This window comes from Rhea pennata, chromosome 21, assembly GCF_028389875.1.
Source record: "Rhea pennata isolate bPtePen1 chromosome 21, bPtePen1.pri, whole genome shotgun sequence".
NCBI classification, from domain to species: Eukaryota; Metazoa; Chordata; class Aves; order Rheiformes; family Rheidae; genus Rhea; species Rhea pennata.
Window position 1 is genome coordinate 2,444,638 of NC_084683.1, and position 17,672 is coordinate 2,462,309.

At 53.8% G+C, this 17,672-nt stretch overlaps 1 pseudogene; it reads left to right on the top strand.

The window, feature by feature from the left end:
• The first annotated feature begins 1,304 nt into the window (after positions 1 to 1,304).
• Positions 1,305 to 17,063, top strand: LOC134149701 (RNA-binding Raly-like protein; annotated as a pseudogene).
• Positions 17,064 to 17,672: the final 609 nt, after the last annotated feature.

A 17,672-nucleotide genomic window follows, 5' to 3' on the forward strand; every position in this document is an offset into this window, starting at 1 on the left:
ACTTAAAAGATGGTTGTAACGTGTATCATTTTAGCGGTTTTTTAATGAAACTTTAGGTGAGGGTTAATCTGTTCTTGGATTGTATATACTGAGGCCAAAGAAGCCATTTCTGGCATGATTGTTCCCTGTTTTGCTCAGAGCTGGTTAGATTTTTTCAGTGGAGATAGGGCATAATTTTTAAACTTCATGTAACAGTTACAGTCCCATCTGTCCGTAGAGCAATACAGTTTTTTTGAGTCACTTGACATGGCCGCACGGCTCTTTTTCCAGGGTGAGGCTGCGGTGGGGCAGGGGCTCGGGGAGGCTGCGGTGGGTTTCGTGCCCCTCTCTCACCCGGCCGGAATCACAGCCGACGCAAGCAGCTACGTGGCTTGATTGCAGCTGGCGAAGGGCCAGCTGCTGGAGGGGAGGAAGCTGCTGAGGCTCCCCTCCGAGTCCTTCGAGGCGAGGGCATGCTGCCCCATCGGTGCCGTGTGGCAGAGGGCCGTGAGAGGCCCGGGTGAGGTGGCAAGCGGAGCACCAGCGAAGGCGAGGCAGAGTAACGCCCGGCACGAGCTGGCAGCAGCTCCGCGGTGCAGGCATTGCCCCGAGCCGGCTTTTCGGGGGCGGTGGGGTGGCAGCAGCGAGGCCCTCATTCAGCCCCCGGTTCATTCCCGGGGTGTGCAGAAGTGCTCTGCAGGCTGGAGAAGCGAGTGGCCGGAGAGCACAGGTCGCTGCGCAGGCGTGCTTCGGCTCCTGCTGCTTAGAGCTCTTGCTTTGTGCTGGTAAGAGCTCAGTGAGGCCGGAGGCTCGCAAGGATGGTTTTTCTCCGGATACAGCACTGACCCTCGAACCTCCAGCAATCCCTTTACTTCCTCAGCAGAGTCCTCGGCCATCCGGCTGTGTGTGCGCACGCATGCACGCATGTGTGTGCCTCCGGACGTGCGTGTGTCTTGCTCTCCCTCGCTTTCTTTTTCCTCCCTCCTGCCCCCTCTTTCCTTTTCCGCATTTTCTGCAAGGGCTCCAGGAGTTCTTTGGAAACACTTGCAAACATCGTGGCTGCTTCCTGTGTTTTGCGACTCCCCTTTCCAAAACCTCTTCTCAGGCTCCCTCTGCTCCGGCTCCTGCTAAGCAGGCATGGCAGTGCTGGGATGTGCCAGCCCAGGAGGCGCCTAAGAGCCTGTGCTATGGAGTTGCTGCTGCCTGCTGCTCTGGGGCAGCCGCTCTTTGTCACTGCTGGAAAGCTGCCGAATAAAAGGGCATTTATGTGGTGCTTGAATGTCACCTGAAGAGTGCAGGGGCTTCGTAGGGTACAATGAAGCACAATGAACCTGCACCTGCAGATCCCAGAGGAGCATCTTGCTCGGGCGGAGGTCGCTGCTGGCTCTTTGCAATGTTACAGAGTTGCTGTGACCGGCAAGAGGCCGCAGGGAGCGACTCTGCCGGGGAGGCAGCTCTGGGCGTGTCGTGCGCCCTATCCCCTCTCCACCGAGGTGGCTGTTGCTGGGGGGCTGTGGTGAAGGGGCTACGGGGCCCTGCAAGGGGGGCAAGGGGCGAGGAGCAGGGAGGGCAATTCAGGGGGTGCTGGGCAGCTAGGATTTTGGGGTGACTCAGGGTGTTTTGGGGTGCTGGGGGTGATTTTGGGGTGAATCTCGGGTGTTTTGGGGGCTGGAATGATTTTGGGGTGACTCTGGGTGTTTTGGGGGTGCCGGGGGAATTATGGGGTGAATCTCGGGTGTTTTGGGGGTGTTGGGGGTGATTTTGGGGTGAATCCGGGGTGTTTTGGGGGTGCCGGTGGTGATTTGGGGGTTACTCCTGGGTGTTTTGGGGATGCTGGTGTGATTTTGGGGTGAATGCCGGGTGTTTTGGGGTGCTGGGGGTGACTTTGGGGTGACTCCGGGTGTTTGGAGGACCAGGGTGATTTTGGGGTGACTCCTGGGTGTCTTGGGTGCCAGTGGGGATTTTGGGGTGACTCCGGGTGTTTTGGGGTGCCGGGAGGATTTTTTGGTGAATCCCAGTTGTTTGGGGGAGCTGGGGGTGATTTTGGGGTGACTCCCGGGTGTTTTGGTGGGCCGGTGGGGATTTTGGGATGAATCCCAGGGGGTTTTGGGGGTGCCGGTGGGGATTTCGGGGGTGACTCTGGGTGTTTGGGGGGGGCGAGTGATAATTTTGGGGTGACTCCGGGTGTTTTGGGGGTATAGGTGGTGATTTTGGGTTCAATCCCGGGTGTTTTGGGGAGCCGGGGGGGATTTTAGGGTGACTCTGGGTGTTTTGGGATGCCGGGGATGACTTTGGGGTGACTCCGGGTGTTTTGGGGGTACCAGGGTGATTTTGGCATGACTCCGGGTGTTTTGGGGCTGTTGGGAGGGATTTTGGAGTGAATCCCGGGTGTTTTGGGGTGCCGGGGGAATTTTCGTGTGAATCGTGGGTGTTTTGGAGGGTGTTGGGGGTGATTTGGGGGTGACTCTGGGTGTTTTGGGGTGCCAAGGGAACTTTTGGGTGAATCTCGTGAGTTTTGGGGGTTCTGGGGTGATTTTGGGGTGACTGCCGGGTGTTTTGTGGGTGCCGGCGGGGATTTTGGGGTGAATCCCAGGTGTTTTGGGGTGCCGCGGTGTTTTTTGGGTGACTCCCGGGTGTTTGGGGTGCAGGGGTGATTTGGGGGTGAATTCCGGGTATTTTGGGGCGGCGGGGGTGATTTGGGGGTGACTCCCGAGAGTTTTTGGGTGCTGGGGTTGATTTTCGGGTGACTCCAGGAGTTTTGGGGTTTGGGCAGTGATTTTGGGGTTACTCCCGGGTGGTTTGTGGTGTCTGTACTGATTTGGGGGTGACTTCTTGGTGTTTTGGGATGCCGGGGGTGATTTTGGGGTGACTCCTGGGTGTTTTTCGGGTGTTGGTTGTGATTTGGGGGTGACTCCCAGTGTTTTGTGGGGCCTGGCGGGGATTTCGGGGTGCCTGCAGGGTGTTTTGGGCTGCCGGGGGTGATTTTGGGGTGACTCCCGATTGTTTTGGGGGTGTTGGGGTGTTTTGGGGGTTAATCTGGGGGGTTTTGGCAAAGCTAGTGGTGATTCTGGGGCGGCTTCCTGGTGTTTTGGGGGGCCGGCGGGGATTTTGGGGTGAATTCCTGGCGTTTTAGAGTGCCGGTAGGGATTTTGGGGTGACTCTGGGCGTTTTGGGGGTGTCGGTGGTGATTTGCAGGTTACTTCCGGGTGTTTTGGGGGTGCCGGCGGTGTTTTTTGGGTGACTCCGTGTATTTTGGTGGTGCCAATGGTGATTTTGGGGTGACTCTGGGTGTTTTGAGGGTCCGTTCAGGATTTTGGGGTGACTCCCGGGTGTTTGGGGGTGCCGGTTGGGATTTTGTGGTGACTCCGAGTGTTTTGGGGATGTGAGTGGGGATTTTGGGGTGAATCCAGGCTGTTTTGGGGTGCCGTGACTGATTTTAAGGTGACTCACGGGTATTTTGGGGGCCGGGATGATTTCGGGGTGACTCCAGGTGCTTTGTAGTGCCGGGGGAATTTTGGAGTGAATCCCGAGTGTTTTGGGGGTGTTGGGGGTGATTTGGGGGTGAATCCAGGGTGTTTTGGGATGCCGGTGGGGATTCGGGGGTGACTCTGGGAGTTTTGTGGTGCCGGGGGTTATTTTGGGGTGACTCTGAGTGTTTTTGGGGTTCTGGGTGGGGATTTTGGGGTGAGTCCCGGGTGCTTTGGGGTGCTGGGGGTGAATTTTAGGTTACTCCCTGGTGTTTTGGGGGTGCCGGCGGTGATTTTGGGGTGACTCCGGGTGTTTTGAGGATCCGTTGGGGATTTTGGGGTTACTCCCGGGTGTTCTGGGGGGTGCCGGAGGTGATTTTTGGGTGAATTCCGGGTGTTTTTCGGGTGCAGGGGGTGATTTTGCATGAATTCCGGGTATTTTGGTGTTTCGATATGGACTTTGGGATGACTCAGGGTGATTTGGGGGGTCCAGTGGGGATTTTGGGGTGACTCCGGGTATTTTGGGGTGCCGGGTTAATTTGGGGGTGACTCTCGGGTGTTTTGTGGTGCCGGTGTGATTTTGGGGTGACTCTCGGGTGTTTTTTGGGGCCGTTGTTGATTTTTGAGTGACTCCCTGGGGTTTTGAGGTGCCAGGGTAGATTTTGAGGTGAATTCCGGGTGTGTTGGGGTGCTGGGGTGATTTTGGGGTGACTGCCGGGTGTTTTGGGAGTGCCATCGGTGGTTATTTTGGGGTGAATTCCGAGTGTTTTGACGGTGCCGGTGGTGATTTGGGGGTGACTCAGGGAGTTTTGCGGTGCCAGTGGTGATTTTGGGGTGACTTCCTGGTGTTTTGGGGGTGTCGGTGGGGATTTGGGGGTGAATTCTTGGTGTTTTGGGGGTGCCGGTGGTGATTGTGGGGTGAGGCCCGGGTGTTTTGGGGTGCTGGGGGTGATTTTGGGGTGATTCCTGTGGATTTTGGAGGTGCCTTCGGTGATTTTGGGTTGATTCTGCATGTTTTGGGGTGCCGGGGGTGATTTTGGGGTGACTCCGGTTGTTTTGTGGTGCCGGTGGGTATTTTGAAGTGAATTCCGGGTGTTTTGGGTGTGGTGGCGGTGATTTTGAGGTGACTTCTGAGTGTTTTGGGGGTGTTGGGGGTGATTTTGGGGTGAATCTGGGGGGTTATGGCGGAGCCAGTGGGGATTTTGGGGTGACTGCCGGGTGTTTGGGGGGGCCGGTGGGGATTTTGGGGTGAATTCCTGGCGTTTTAGGGTGCCGGTACTGATTTTGGGGTGACTCTGGGTGTTTTGTGGGTGCCGGTGTGATTTTGGGGTGAATCCAGGGTGTTTTGGGGGTGCCGGTGTGATTTTGGGGTGAATGCCGGGTGTTTTGGGGTGCCGGGGGTGATTTTGGAGTGACTCTGGGTGGTTTGGGAGGCCGGGTGGGGATTTTGGGGTGACTTCAGGTGTTTTGGGGGGTGCCGGGGGTGATCTTTGGGTGACTGAGTGTGTTTTAGGGGCCAGGTGGTGATTCTGGGTTGACTCCGGGTGTTTTTTGGGGTGCTGTGTGTCATTTTGGGGTGACTCCCGGGTGTTTTGTGGTGCCGGGCGGGGATTTTGGGGTGACTGAGGGTGTTTTGGGGGTGCCGGTGGTGATTTTGGGGTGACTGCCGTGTGTTTTGTGGTGCCAGGCGGGGATTTTATGGTGAATCCCGGAGGTTTTGGTGGTGCCGGGGTGGATTTGAGGGTGAATTCCTGGCATTTTGTCGGTGCTGGGGGTGACTTTGGGGTGATCCTCGGGTGTTTTGGTGGGCCGTTGGGGTTTTTGGGGTGACTGCTGGGTGTTTTGATGTGCCGGCTGGGGATTTTATGGTGAATTCCGTGCGAGTTCCAGTGGTGATTTTGGGGTGACTTCGGGTGTTTTGGGGGGCCGGGCAGGGATTTTGGCATGACTCCCGGGTGCTTTCGGGGTGCTGGGTGTGATTTTGGGGTGACTCTAAGTGTTTTGGGGGTGAAGGCGGATATTTTGGGGTGAATCCCGGGTGTTTTGGGGTGCCGGAGTGGATTTTGGGTTGAATTCTGGGCGTTTTGTGGGTGCCGGGTGTGATTTTGGGGTGACTCCCAGGTGCTTTGGGGTGCCTGCGGTGATTTTGTGTTGAGTCCCGGGTGTTTTGTGGTTCCGGGCGGGGATTTTGGGGTGACTGAGGGTGTTTTCGTGTGTCCTGGGTGTGATTTTGGGGTGACTTCCGGGTGTTTTCGGGGTGATGGGGGTGATTTTAGGGTGAACCCCGGGTGTTTTCAGGTGCTGGTGTGATTTTCGGGTGACTGCCGGGTGTTTTGGGATTCCAGTGGTGATTTGGGGGTGACTCCGGGTGTTTTGGGGGTGCCAAGGCTGATTTCGAGTGACTCCTTGGTGTTTTGGGGTGCCGTTTGGGATTTTGGGGTGACTCCGGGTGTTTTGGGGTGCCGGCAGGGATTTTGGGGTGACTGATGGGTGTTTTGGGGGTGCTTGAGTGGGTTTTGGGATTGACTGCCGGTTGTTTTGGGGTGCCTGCGTGGATTTTGGGGTGACTCCCGGGTGTGCTGTGGGGTGCTGGGGGTGATCTTGGGGTGAATCCCGGGGTTTTTGGGTAGCTGTTGGGGATTTTGGGGTGACCTCCGGGCGTTTTGGGGGGTGCCGGTGGTGATTTTGGGGTGACTCCCGGGTGCTTTGGGGTGCTGGATGGGGATTTTATGGTGAATCCCGGGGGTTTTGGGGGTGCCGGGGTGGATTTGAGGGTGAATTCTGGGCGTTTTGTGTGTGCCGGGGTGATTTTGGGGTGACTGTCGGGTGTTTTGAGGGGCCGGTCGTGGATTTTGGGGTGACTCCCGTGTGTTTTGTGGGTGCTGGGTGTGATTTTGGGGTGACTCCCGGGTACTTTGGGGTAGGTGGGTTGATTTTGGGGTGACTCCGAGTGCTTTGGGGGTGCTGGTGGGGATTTTGGGGTGAATCCCGGGTGTTTTCATGTGCCTGGGGTGATTTTGATGTGACTTTGGTTGTTTTGTGGTTCCGGGGGTGATTTTGGGGTGACTCCTCGGTGTTTTGGGGGGTGGTGGGGATTTTGGGGTGACTCCTGGGCGTTTTGGGGTGCTGTGATTTTGGCGTGACTCTGGGCGTTTTGGGGGTGTTGGGGTGATTTTGGGGTGATCCTCGGGTGTTTTGGTGGGCCGTTGGGGATTTGGGGGTGACTGCCGGGTGTTTTGGGGGTTGCCGGTGGTGATTCTTGGTGACTCCCGGGGGTTTGGGTTGCCGTTTGGGATTTTGGGGTGACTCCCAGGTTTTTTGTGTTGCCAGGCGGTGATTTTGGGGTGACTGAGGGCGTTTTAGGGGCCAGGCGGTGATTTTGCGTTGACTTCGGGTGTTTTTTTGGGTGCTGTGGGTGATTTTGGTGTGGCTCCCGGGTGTTTCGGGTGGGCGGCGGAGATTTTGGGGTGAATTCCGGGCGTTTTGGGGTGACTCCGGGTGTTTTGGGGTGCCGGGCGGGGATTTTGGGGTGACTGAGGGTGTTTTGGGGGTGCCGGGGGTGATTTTGGGGTGACTGCCAGGTGTTTTGGGGTGCCGGGCGGCGATTTTATGGTGAATCCTGGGGGTTTTGGGGTGCAGGGTGGATTTGAGGGTGAATTCCGGGCATTTTGTGTGTGCTGGGGGTGATTTTGGGTTGACTTCGGGTGTTTTTTGGGGTGCTGTGTGTCATTTTGGGGTGACTCCCGGGTGTTTTGTGGTTCCAGGGGTGATTTTGGGTTGACTCAGGGATGTTTTGGGAGTGCTGGAGTGTATTTTTGGGTGACTGCCGGTTGTTTTGGGGTGGCTACGTGGATTTTGGGGTGACTCCCGGGTGTTTTCTGGTGCCGGAGTGGATTTTGGTTTGAATTTCGGGCTTTTTTTGGGGGTACCGGTGGGGATTTTGGGTTGAATCCCGGGCTTGCTGGGGGTCCGGGCGGGCATTTTCGGGTGAATTCCGGGCATTTTGTGTGTGCTGGGGGTGATTTTGGGGTATCTTCGGGTTTTTTGTGGGTGCCGGGGGTCATTTTGGGGTGACTCCTCGGTGTTTAGGGGTGCCGGTGGGGATTTTGAGGTGAATACCGGGCATTTTGGGAGGTGCTGGGTGTGATTTTGGGGTGAATACCGGGCATTTTGGGGGGTGCTGGTGGTGATTTTGGGGTGACACTCGGGGGTTTTGGGTTGCCGTTGGGGATTTTGGGGTGAATCCCGGGTGTTTTGGGGGGTGCCGGGTGTGATTTTGGGGTGACTGAGTGTATTTTAGGGGCCGAGCGGTGATTTTGGATTGACTCCGGGTGTTTTTTGGGGTGCTGTGGGTGATTTTGGGGTTACTCCCGGGTGTTTTGGGTGGCCGACGGGGATTTTGGGTTGACTCCCGATTGTTTTGGGGTGCTGAGGTGGATTTTGGGGTGAATTTCGTGCGTTTTGTGGGTGCTGTGGGTGATTTTGTGGTGACTCCCGGGTGTTTTGGGGTTGCTGGGGCGGATTTGAGCGTGAATTCCGGGCGTTTTGTGGGTGCTAGGGGTGTTTTGGGGTGACTCCTGGATCATCTTGCCGTTCCCGACAGTGGACTGGCTCGGACTGAGCTCCGGCGCGCACAGACCTGTTGATCAGGGAGTCCTCTGACCTCCCTCCAAAGTCAGGACGACAAGAGACTCAAAGGTGCAACGCCAACCAGAGATATTTGTGCCAGGGCGAAAGGGGGGTGAATCTTTGGGTTGGTGAGTATAAAATTTACTTACTTCTGTGGAATATTATGTTGGATTATGTCGCACGTAGACGGTCGGCAAGGGTTGCCTTACTACAGTGCAAGTATCCCTTCAAGTGTATTGGATGCGGTGATTCCCTTAGTTCGGGCCTCAACAAAGCCAGGTAAAGCAAAAACCGCGACTCCGGTCAAAATAGCGAAATTCCGGGAGCGAAGCCAGTTAGGGTGCATCAGTACCCTATCAAGCTAGAAGCACATAGAGGATTGGAACCCCTAATTAATGCCTTCTTGCAATATGGCTTGCTTAGAGAGTGTCAGTCTGAATTCAACACACCAATCCTGCCGGTAAGGAAACTGCACTACCAAGAATATCGACTGGTCCAGGGCCTAAGGGCAGTGAACCAAATAACAAGAGATATCCATCCAACCGTGCCAAACCCATATACTCTTTTAGCCTCGGTGCCTGAGATTAACAATTATTTTACAGTGCTAGATTTAAAAGATGCTTTTTTCTGTATTCCTATAGAAGAACAAAGCCAGACAATTTTCGCCTTTGAATGGGAAAGTCCCACTACGAGGAGGAAGGAGCAGTTATGCTGGATGGTTCTTCCTCAAGGATTGAAGAACAGTCCTACCCTGTTTGGTGAGATCTTGGCCAAAGAACTAGCCCAATGGCAGGAAGGTAACAAAGATGTCACTCTTTTACAGTAAGTGGATGACATTTTGACTGGAGCGGATTCAGAGCAAACATATTTAGAGGTGACAGTGAGTCTGTTAAATTTTTTGGGGGGACTTTTTTGCTCATGGAGCAATTGGGAAAGAACGACAGCTCTTAAATTCTCAAGGAAGTAATATAAAGTATGGGCAAGAGATATTAAGATTGTTACAAGCAATAATGGAACCCAAAGAAGCAGCTATAATGCATTGCAAAGCCCACCAGAAGGGAAATAGTGAAGTGGCATGAGGAAACAGGAGAGCAGATATGGCAGCCAGAAAGGCAGCACTAGCAGGACAGGTGACTGGGGCTTTATTACCCAGTAGAAAAGTACAAATGAGACCTCCTGAATATTCAGACAAAGAAAATCGATTGGCAGAAAGGCTAAAAGGTACAAAAAAATGCTGAAGGGTGGTGGGTCACCCCAAATGGACAAGTTTTAACTACAGCCAAAATGATGGAAGTGCTCCTCAAAAGACTGCATGAAGAAACTCACATGGGAGCAGATGCTACGATAAGCAGCATAAAAAGATATGCTGTGGGATCAAAGATGCTATCAAATGCTGACCTTATTGTAAGGAGATGCCCCACCTGTTGTGCAAATAACCCCAAAATTCAGAAGAAACCACCTATGGGAGAACTAAGAAGAGGATTAACCCCAGGAGAGCACTGGCAGACAGATTTCTCTGAATTGCCCAAATGTGGTCGGTTTCAAGATTTACTTGTTTTGGTAGATACTTTTTCTGGTTGGCCAGAAGCCTTCCCATGCTCCACCAATTGTGCAAAAGAAGTAATTAAAATTTTACTAAAAGAGATAATTCCTCGATTTGGGATTCCTGAAGGTATATCCTCAGATAATGGACCTCCTTTTATTTCAGAGGTGGTTCAAGGAACATCCAAATTTTTACAGACGAAATGGGAATTACACACTCCATGGAGACCCCAGTCTAGCGGTAAGGTAGAAAGAATGAACCAAACACTTAAGAGACATATTTCAAAACTGTGTCAGGAAACCCATGTTAAATGGGTAGATGTATTACCAATGGCCTTGATGAGAACAAGAATAACCCCAAGAATAAAAGAGGGAGTAAGCCCTTTTGAAATACTTTACGGGAAACCTTACCCAGTTAATGAAATAGGGGGACGAAGTGATCAAATGCATGTAAGAGGGGAAGAAATGTTGAGAGAGTATTTATTGTCTTTGTCTCGGGTACTAACATCTTTACATAGGTACCTTAATCAACGTACCCCCCTTCCATTGGATTCCCCTGTGCACGACTTCAAGTCTGGGGATCTAGTTTATATTCGGTCATGGAAAGAAGAACCACTAAGAGAAAAGTGGAAAGGACCTTACCTGCTGCTTCTGACAACTCATACTGCAGTAAAGGTGGAGGGAATAAGTTCCTGGACCCACTATTCCCGAATACAGAAGGCACCTTTGAATGACTCGTGGACTGCCACACCCACAAGATAGCTCTCAAGATAATATAGAAGTTAAGAAAGTGATGAATTGCACTTGGAAAACTGAACTCTTTTATATGGAAATAGAGTGCTCTTAGTGTTATTAGGTGTTATTTTGCATTCTGATAGTATTGTTAATTATAGATAGAGCTGATTTATAAGAGTATTGATTTGTTTAATTTGTTTGCTATAGAGTTAAGATGGAAAATGAGGACACTGTTAATTTTGTTATGCATGCTCATTGGTACAACTAACCTGATTTTGTAGCTTATACGGGCCTTCAGAAAAAGTGACTCAGATTACTGCTTGCTTCTCTGTTCCCCAAATCTCCCGGATTACCCATGCCATGGGAAATACTTAGAATTAACTTAACATCCATGTAAGAATAATTGAAGTTGTTTAAATGAGACTTGCTAGACAAGTGATATTAACAAGTCTCAAAGGGGGGAATTGTTAGAGAAATACTGTGAGAAAAACCTTGCAAATAGCTAACAAGACTCAAGAACAAGGGAGAGAGAAAAAACAGTACTGCAAAGGATAACCAGCTCCGGCTAAAGAACCTTGATGAAACCACAGCGCTTTGAAGATTGAGAGGGGTAGCTAAGACAAAAACAGCAGAATAACCCAGAAGTGATCTTAGGTTCATTAAGGCTTATTAACATATTAAGCTTCACATCCCTAAATGAATAATGAGATGGAAATGACATGATAATGATGTTACCGCCTCTTCTTCGCTTCCTATGCTAATTAACAAGAATGTGAAAGCGCAAGCGCAGAGCGATTACCTGAGGTAATGAAACTGTAACCAATAGAAAGATTTGTATGAAATACTCCCTGAAAAGTGTGTATAAATAAAGAATGAGAGGGGAGAAGGTGTGCTAGCTTTGTGGATTTGCCACCTAGCACCCATCTCTGTGCAGAAATGAAATAAACAAATATCTCGACCCTGTGTGTCTATTGGTTGCTTGCACACTAGGTAACAAAACCCAGATTTTTGGACAACAAGGCAAAAGGCACCTCACCATTGCAAATATCAGCTTGCCGGCCTGCCAATGGCCTCTCAGGGCCTCAGGCAGCAGCAACCTCACAACAGCAAAGGGCAGTCCTGCAACCAGCACTGCACGAGTAGGCACTGCTTCACAAGTCACCTCACAGGCACCAGCAGCAGCTAGCGGCCTGCCACTGACCGCTGACGCACAAGGCACAAGGCACCTCACAAGCCTGTCTACAGCTCTGCCCTACAATGCAGTGTGGCAAAGGGCCCTCACAACCACCACCAGCACCAAGGGCCACAGCACTGGCAAGGACGGCCTCAGGCACAGGTTGCCTCAGCACCACACACAGCAGCCATGTGCCTAGCATTGCCCTCTTCGGTATGGCACTCACGCACAACTCTAGCCACTTAAGCACCACCAAGAGCACCCACGTGCCTCGCACTGACCTCGAGGGCCTCATGCAGAATGGACCTCACAAGCCTGCCCGCAGCTCACCACAATCACACACGGCTGCACGAGTCACCTCACAACTACCAACAGCATCCAGGGGCCTGGCCCTGGCCTCCAAAGCACACAGCAACAAGGCACCTCACAGGTCCCCACAGAGCACTGGCCTGGCAGACACTCTGCCACAAGCAGCCTCCCAGCAACTAGCAGCGGCAAGCACCACAGCCTTGCCAATCAGAGCCTCGGGCACAACTCACCTCACAAGCACAAACTGCAGCCAGGGGCCTAGCACTGACCGAGCACGCACTGCTCCACAAGGCACCTCGCACAAACAGTAACAGCAGCCACGTGCCTGCCACTGCCCACTAAGGCATGCAGGCACAAAGCACCTCAGCACAAAGCTTGCTTACACCTCTGCCTCTCAGCCACTGTGCCACAAGCGAGCAAAGAACCAGCCACGGCACATACGGCCAGAGCACTGCCAAGGAGGGCCTCACACCAAAGTCGTCTCACAAGCCCAAAGAGCAGCCGCGGGCCCAGCATGGCCCTAGCATGCACTGCTGCACAAGTCACCTGGCAACAACTGACAACAGCACCTGACAAGCACTGCCCGCAAAGGCACTGCACCACAAGCCAGCTCCCAAGCACTAGCAGCACCCACGGCCTGACACCCAAGTGTCAGCCCAAGTGGCTACAGCTTAGTGGCACAGACAGGGAAGCTAAGGTTGCTCTTTGAACCCTCCAGCAGACATTTAGCTCTTCCAGAGACCCCAAGCTCCAGCACCGCTCCCTCTGTGGGCAGCTGCAGCTGCTCCTGCTGCCTGCAGCGACATCCTTGACCCTAGGGGGACCTTGTCTTCAACTGCCCTTCTAGCACATAGCTGGAGAAGGCTTCCCACTCCCAGCAGAGCAATGATGCTCCAAGCAGAGCTTTGTCTCACCTTGTGCTAGGTTTAATCTAACACTCACCAACTCTGCAAGGGCTGAAATGGCAAAATGAGCTTCAGCATCTTTCTTCCCCCAATCCCCTCCTGGTTCACAGAGCATGATTTATTACAACCATGTCAGCTGCCTGCACTGGAGGTGATTTCCTGACAGATCACTTCTTAATTTGGAGCTGAGTGAGCAGACAGCAAGGGACTGTGAAATTTAACATCAGAGAGCGCTGAATGCAGATTTCCAGATAGCAAGGCCTGCTCCAGCTGGTGCTGCACAGGGGGATCTTTCCATTGCAGACATCCAAATACCCTGCTTGGCTCTGGGGGCAGACTGCTGCCAGCACAGAGCCACCTTCCCGGTGCTATCCTGCATGGAAGCCTACTTGTTACCCTCTAAGATGCCTCCTGCTCCCCAGGCAGAGGAGGAGGTTGTGCAGGATGAGTGGATGTCCCTGTCCTGCTGTGCCCACATGTTGCTCAATGTGGCTGTCTCACAGCAGTGCTGTGCCATGCTGTGGCACGTCAGTGGTCACTGCAGTGTGAGTGACTCTCTCTTCTTACCTCCTGCAGCAGTAATTGTGATCTGGACTACAGTCTCTACAGGGATGACTTCCCATACCGGGTGAGTGTGGCCTCCCAGGCCTGGAATGTGCTGATTGCATGTGGGTTGGCAAATGATCGCAGCTCTGTTGACTGATAGCATGAGCTGGGTGTCCCAGGCTGGCAGCCCCAGGCATCCGTTCCCCACTTCTAGGAGAAGTTTAGCAGCACTGCCCTCTTCAAGGAACACCTGTACCCAGACTCCCGGGGCTGCATACCTTGAGGGTGGAGCAGCTGGGACAGGGACAGTGTGCTCGCCTGTTCCAGCAAGGGGCAAGGCCAGGGTAGGCACTGTGACCTCCTGTAATGCAGGTATACCTTTGCCTGGCACAATCCCTCACCCGTCGGTTTTGCCTGAAGGAACAGAGCCAGAGATGTTAACCTGGCCTGCTGCCATGCCTTCTAGGCCCTGCTCACACTGCTGTGGTTTTGTGCTCTTGTAGGGTATATGAGTACCAGAAGATCCCGCCCCTCATTAACCGCATCCCTGTCAAGGCCAGATGAACTCATGTTGGGGCAGGAGGCAAAAGTAGTCTAAGCCCCCAGCCTGGGATGAGGAGCAGCACCAGCTCCATGACAGGACGGACAAAGTGTAAGTGTTAAGTGGCCTGGGTAGAAGGGAAGGAGCAAGGTGACAGTTTCATTAAGCCCTTGAGGATGCTGGAAGCATTTTGGTGATCACAGAGGTTGGGGATTTGCTCATGGAGACAAGATTGTGCTGTGGGGGGGGGAGAAACACAGTGACACAGACTCACAAAGTATCAGTTCCCCTGGTAGTTGCTAAGCCACAGAGGCCTAGGCTATGTTTCTTGATGCTTGACAGCAGTGCCTGTGCCTGAGTGAATTGCTCAGTGCTAACCTTGCTGCTGTGAGTCCCCTGCTCCAGCAGAGAAACAGCCCATCCTGGGCTGGCTGCCTGTCTGGGGGCTGTCTCCTGAAACCATTGCCACTGCCCAGAGACGCGATTGCCCTGGGAAGGCTGAAGGAGCCTGGTGGGAGGATGCTTTGGAGCATGCTGCCCCTGGATTGTGGATTCCCCTGGCTCTGCCTTTTCCCTGTCTGGGACTCTAACAGCTCCTCTGCCCACACTGCCTGTAGTACAGGCCAAAGAGCTGCATTCGATCAAAGGGGAGCTGAGTCAGATCAAGGCACAGGTGGACAGTCTGCTGGAAAGCCTGGACCGCATGGAGCAGCGGAGAGACCGTCTCTCAGGTGAGGAGATGTTATACATGTCATACTTAATCATGATGGGGAGAATCCCAGCTGGCTCCGACATGCATGTGTCTGTACGGAGCTCGTACAAGGCCAGCTTGCAGGTACAAGGAAGCCTGGATGCCAAAGTGTGAGCCTAACCCCAAGTAGGAGCTGCCAGGCAATGTGAAGTTGAGGGGTGGGCACCATCTCTGCATGCAAGGGAGTGAGCTTGGTCTCCAGAGCCTGCTGGAAAATTCCCTGGGCCTCCCTCCTTCCTAGTAATGGGAAAGCTGACCACAGACTTTCGGCATCATGGAGTTTTACCCCCTGCCCTGCGAGGATAAGACTACTGTTCTGCTCAGGCACTCCAAGTTTTTGCAGTCTCTGTCCCTGCAGGATCAAAGGAGATTGAGAAGAAAAGGGTCGAAGTGGGTGCAGAGTTGCCATCCCCAGCAGGAGAGGGGCCACGGGAGCCCCAAGGGAAGGAGGGATCCGGAGCTGATGGGCACAGTGACCTGCGCAACATCGACAGTGCAGAAGAGAGCACAGACACTGAGGAGATGGTAAGGCCAGGGCCAGCTTTTGTACTGGGAGGCAGGGTGCACCGCAGCCCTAGTTATCTCCTTTACCAAAACTTATCTCTACTTGAGCCCAGATCTCTCTGCCCTGGGGTTTGTGAGGGTTTGGTGGGCTTGGAGGAGGATTCAGAGCTGACCTACTGCACAACTCTGCACTATGACGTGTAGGAGCAAGTGCTGTGTTGTGCTGATGTGCAGCCATAACCAGTGCCTAGATGCTGGAGGAGCCCTGAGAAGGGACTTCTTGGTTGTGGCCCTGCCACTGCCTGTATGGGCTCTGCTGGGATATGCCCGGAGTAGAGGAGATGCCTAATCAGTATGGCTGTCCCTGCCCCGGGGTTCTAGGGCACCTGAACTGCCCTGACGTGCTGTCTGGGGCTACAACTTTTGTAGGTTTGGGAAAGGCCCAAGGAAGGTGGTGATTTTTGCCCGTGCAGTTTATGGCCCTTTACCAGGCCTGCGGCCAGCCCTCCCCGTGCTGACTGCTACCAGGACCACTCCTGCTCAGCCCAGACTGGCCCTTGCCAGCACGCCGGGTCCAGGGCACAGCTTTGGCTCCCAGGGCCTGTGCTCTGCAGCACTAGATCAAGCTGTGTTCCCAGGATATGTTTGTGCCCAGGGTCCTTAGGAAGATGGAGATAGAGCTGGCCCCTTTCCGGAGCCCTGAACCTGCATGGCCACAGGAACTCCTGCCCCGCAGCAATGGTGATCAAGAGAGCCAAGCAGGGCAAACGAGCAGACAGCCCCTGCCCCATACCTGTTCATCATGCAGCTAACAGCTGTGAGTGTCTTACTCCAGCAGTGCAGGGGTTAGCCCAAGGTGCAAAAACCATCAGAGTGCAAATATCCTTTATCAAAGCTGTTCAACGCAACAAGCACCTGCAGCTGCTTCTCACATGTGCCTCCTCTGAGCTTTGAGTCAGAGGTAGCCATCTGCCAGGGAGGCTGCACTTTCCCATGTAATCACACAGCCCTGTGGGGCTGTGGGATCCCAGCTCCTGCGATGATGTGCAGTGTTGGCAGCATCTGCTCTGTGTCATTTGGACTCAGCACCTTCAGCTCTCTTTGCCCCAGCAGTGCAGGATCTTGGGGTGACCGACAGGCTGGTGACAATGGGAGTGGAGATAACCACTTGTGGCTCTCTCAGTACCTGCAAAGATACTGCAGCCAGAAGGAGGATGGGGAAGCAGGGACTGTGGCCAGGCTAAGGCTAGGGAGCCGCCCGCTCTGTTGGGACACTTCTCTGGTGGCTCCCTGTCATGAGGAGTGGAAGGGGTGTCCACAGAAAACAGTGGTGGCCTGTGGCCAGCTGTGACAAGGAGGCTGGAATAAGTCAGTCCTAAAAATACCCCCTGCTCTCTGATCGCCTCATACAAGCCATGCCTGAGTGGGCAGACCTGCCTTTACCCACCTGAGGCAGAAATGGGCTCATGAGTTGAAGGGTGCCACTGGTCTCTGGGCATGTGGTGGCACAGGCATCCATTTCCCCAGGGCAGGTTGCTTTGGGATGCCCCTGGATGCCAGTGCAGGCTGCTACGCCCCCCACCCTGCTACCCTGAGGGCACACAGCAGCAGGCACTGTTGCCTGGCCAGCTTACTGCAGAGCCCTATCTGGCTGCAGCTGTGATGCTGGCAAAGCCTAGCCTGACTTGTCAGCTGGGCACAGTGATGATCTGCAGCTCTTGTGCCCTGTGCAATACAGAGAGAACAGCTTGAGGCTGCTTTGGCACTGAGACTGTTAGGGGTGACTCCAGGCTCCCTCCCTTATCTCTGAGGCGGAACAGGCACGTATGCACAGGCCATGGTGCTGCTGCACACTGTGCTGGGCAGGGTGATGTGTCTGGTCCTGCCGACAGGGCCAGAGGGTTCCTCATGGAAAGGCCATGCTGTATGTTTTTTCTTGCAGATGAAAAATCACACATCAGACCTCGAGGGGAGTCAGTAAATGGACTGGGATACCGTGTCATTCCTGGTGGGCCAGCAGTTCCTGTCTTGTGTTCGTCTTTCTTTTGAGGCCTACACCTAGTGCTACATGTGATGCGAAGTACCCACTCTCAGCACTCATGCCTAGCATGGGAATCCCCTGCCACTGTTGCCAGCAGCCCCATGTCCCGCTCCTACGAGACTTTGGCCTGCTGTGGTAAGAGAAGCCTTTGTGTTTGCGCTTTTTTCCCTCCCTCCTTTCTGTTTTTAGACTAGGGATAAATAAATGTGTACGGAGGGAGGGAGGGTTAGAGGGTAGAAGCAGAAAGAATCATGTCCCAAAGGAACATCAGTGTTGAGCAGAAATCTAGGCCACCTTGTGAGCAAGGGTCCACCCTCTTCTCGCACTCTGCTGCCAAGGGAGCAAGGAGGCCCTGGAGCTTGGTGCAGCACACTGTATCACAAAGGACCCAGCACCATTAGCTCTCCCTGTGCCAGGCACTGCACCAACGCCTCTGTGTGCTACACAGTTCACATGTCAGCCTCCTGTGCCCTGAAAGCATGTCCTCAAGCCTGCCCTTCCCATAGCCCTTGTCTGCGCACTTTGAGCCCCACAGGGAACTTGTGCCAG